At 42.7% G+C, this 3,906-nt stretch overlaps 1 pseudogene; it reads right to left on the bottom strand.

The window, feature by feature from the left end:
- Positions 1–1,358: 1,358 nt before the first annotated feature.
- LOC119299539 lies at positions 1,359–3,397 on the bottom strand (annotated as a pseudogene).
- Positions 3,398–3,906: the final 509 nt, after the last annotated feature.

Raw genomic sequence — 3,906 nt, 5'->3', positions numbered from 1 at the left:
CAGCCGACGTTGAGGATGGTACGACGAGCATTTGGGGACTCAAGATGACGTAGGAGCCCTATCACTTGTTGTTGGCTGCTGTGTATGATGCTTGGATCATACAACCATCGTCGTACGCCTCATCTCTGCCTTCATCGTGCACAAGGCTGGGCGTCCACGTGTCATACTCATGTCGATCCACTGCTGTTGCACACCTTGTGTTCACCGTCAACGTGTCATGGTCGCTTCAATTATTGGGCCAGGCGCCACTAGCTCAGACCGATCCACATGAAGCTTAGGATATTTACGTGATGCGTATGATTTATGGGTTGCATGGCTAATATAGGTTGGGCCTACAAGTTACGGAGATCTAACAGCTATACTTCCTCAACTAAGAGAAGGTTCATAATCAATTGCCAGATGCTTCTGATTTTGCCGGGATTGTTCTAGCCTATTTCTCCTTTTTCCGCTTAGCCCTTCATGAACATTTAGCATATAGTAATATATTAAATTGGTGCCTCGATTGCACACTATTTTACATGTCAATGTCGTACGACTAATTCTACATGGGAGGGTAATTTGGTGGCATGTAATTGTGGTATGTTTCGCACTTAGTTGATCATGCAATGAATCTAATGATAATGTTTCAGCATTGTAAGGTGATAAAAAATGGCAAGATACCTTTTTTTACTTTCTCATGTTCTTCTTTACATGATCAACATTTATGTCTTCTTTTTTAGGATATTATTAGATCTAGCCCTTTCGATAGGATTTACGAAACAAAATCATTTAACATCATTTTCCATGCGTACTCCGAAACTCATTATTTTAAATAAAGAAACTCTTACACCCCCTACCCATTGTCACTAGAGTATATGTTAATGTTAAATTTTGCATTACATTAAAATTGTTACTAGAAACTCTTACACCCCCTACCAACTAAGCACTAAGCTTGTAAGGCCTTGTACAATGCAAGGTGCTTAGGAGGGGTGCTTTAGAAATAAACCAGTGTTTTCTTAAACACCGATACTTATTTCTAGACGCTTAATTAGGCACCCCTATGGTATAATAAGCACTGTTACTTAAGAAAAACATGGGTTATTTTACTAAGCATCTTGCATTGTACAAGGCCCAATAGTACATAAACCATAAACAATGTATTCATAATTTATACATTTCTTATGCAAAACAATTCTTCTATATTACTGGTAGAAGTGTAACATTGATGACCGCGTATTAGTGTCCAAATCGACATGTAACACATGACATATTTACTTCTTTTGTGCAAAAATACTACTCATGATATTACATATCTACTGCTCTCGTGTATTTGATTTTTCATAAAGTGTCTTGTCAATTTTACGTGTGCTAGTTGAGCTTTACACTTGTGATGTTAGTTCCCCCTCTTCGTGTTTCTCCTGTATTGCCACTCCGTCTCCTTGAACTTGACTTTCCTCTGGCACCACTGATGTTATGTTATTTTCCTTTTCCTTGCTTTTACCCCATAGCACACTGTATAGGCCACCAACTAGTAGAATTCCTCCAAAAATACTGCAAAACCATGATTATTTTGATCACAATCACAATCATTCAGGATAATTAATTAAGAATTGTTAAAATGCTTGTGCTTCTATTTTTTAGCAATCTTTTGGTAGGAGAGCAGTTTTGTCTTTAGTTTTTGGGGTTTGGGTTGCTACCCTAATAGAATACAATTGATTTTCACTCATCTTAGTTGTTCACAGATATATTCCCCACTTTGTCATTCGATTATGGTGTATGTTGCCTTTTCATGAAAATTGTTTATGTCGTGTTTCAAAGGATTACCTCCCGAAGTGGACAGCTTCCCCAAGAAAGAATGACGAACAAAGGATAGTGAAAATCAGTGCCAATGGACTCCACATCGCGACGAACACCGGCCCTCTCATCTCGGCACACCATGCCTGTAGGTACATTAACGCACCCGTTCCCAAGAAGGCCTGTAACAATTAACCGAGTGTGGTGTGTGTTTGTTGTGTGCATCAGCCTCATCACTTTGTACACTTATAAATAAAAATTACTCAACTAGTTTTAATATTCACCAAGAGAATAAAAACAATATAGCACAAACTAACCGAGTAGAGGACTGCAAGGAGGCCAATGTCCAGCCCAAGCTTCCATTTGGTGAAGTCCCTCTCAACCACCACTGCCACAACAAAGGACTGGAGTGCACCAAACAGGCATTGCAGTGCTGTGGCCATCAGCTTCTTCGGATATTCTTTAAGCAATGGAACCTGCATGCATCACACATGCATTCATTTAAGACCATATGCAAATAAATAAGCAAGTAAACCTAATTGACATGCTGCATGCACATGCAAAATTATTTATTAATTACCACTAACCTGCAGGACAATCCAGAGAGACCAGGTTGCACATGCGAGGATGAGAAGGAAGGTGCCTTTGATCCACTCGGCGCCACTGCTGACATTGTTCGGCTTCTGAGCGAAGACGGGGTTGTGTGCGAGGGGGCGTATGGACGGGCCAGTGTAGAAGGCGATGACCAACACTCCGGCGAGGCAAAGAACGACACCGGCGAGCTTGCCTAAACCAGAGCGGCTCCTGAGCTTGACCGCCTCCATCCGCAGCAGCACCGCAAGGAGGAAGGTGGCGACGGGCATGGAGTTGGTGGCCGCCGACCCAACCGTCGCTGAGGTCTGCTTCAGGCTCACGTTCTACATGTTGAGGGTGAAGGTGTTCCTGCAATATGCATGGACATATATAGCATGATCAAATTATGATCATGGATGCAAAATTGATGTATGGATACATATGCACGGACCCCTGTAAACTTAAAACCAAAATTTTTCTAGTTTGTTTTGTTCTGAAAGTCAATATTGATGTGGCATTTTTCCCTTAAAATCAGAATTATTATTGTTATTCAATCGTTGGACCATCCCTTTTCCTTTCACAATTATTTTCTTCCTCTTGCTACCACAGTCGTCATTGATCTAGAATTTAAACAAATTTCCAATATTTGGAGACGTCAAGTGGTATTTTTGTCATAAAAAATTGGGGCTAGATTCAAAGTAAATTCAAATTTTAGCCAAAAATCATCTAACAATGTGGAAATGACTGATATTTCGGTGTGGGCCGAAATATGTATATACCCGAGTAAGGCGTATAGGAAGAGCTTGAAGAGCAGCCGGCATGATAATGCTGGTGCAGGTGTTGCGGTGGTTGACCGGCTCCAGCGGCAGGTGGAGTCGATAAGCGCGATTGGGATGAGGAGTGTGGTGGCGGCGGCAAGCCGGTAGAAGATGAAGACGTAGGTGTTGATGCCGCTGTCGAAGGCGGCCTTAGACACGACGAAGAGGCCCGTGTAGATGGCCTGGATTGCTACTGCCACCACGTAAGGCTTCTTGCTCCGATCGGCCATGGCGCCGGCCATGTAATGCTCGCCGGAACTACTCTGCTGCGGTGGTGTGTGTGTGTGTGTGACTTGCAAAAATGTGAAGATAGTACGTTGGTTCTGTTGTGCAGCATACGGTCCTGGTGGCTTATTTGTATGGAGCTAGTAGTTTGCACACATCATGCATGCGTCGTGGGCGGGGTTAGTGGAGACTGGAGAGTAAACGCGTGTGTGAGTCCTTGCTACCAGAATTAGTCGTCCAACACCGCATATGCAACGTATATAGCTAAGCACAAGTTTCACACCCTTCTTGTTCAGGCATAGGACTGATTAGTTGGTCATAAAGTACTAATATTTGTGTCTAAGCGGATGGACTGACCAGTTGAAGCAGGTGTGACCAAATCAGTGTGTTCAGACTCCCAAAATGCCAATTGCTCACCGGCCAAATCTTCAAGGACAACTTTTGGACATTAAATATCCCCCTCCCCTCCGTCCCTAATCACATTACCGATCTGTATCGGATAACCAAAATGGAAACA

Source organism: Triticum dicoccoides, chromosome 1B, assembly GCF_002162155.2.
Source record: "Triticum dicoccoides isolate Atlit2015 ecotype Zavitan chromosome 1B, WEW_v2.0, whole genome shotgun sequence".
Classification (NCBI taxonomy): domain Eukaryota; kingdom Viridiplantae; phylum Streptophyta; class Magnoliopsida; order Poales; family Poaceae; genus Triticum; species Triticum dicoccoides.
The sequence above is the reverse complement of the archived record's forward strand: the minus strand, read 5'-3'. Positions and strand labels throughout refer to the sequence as shown.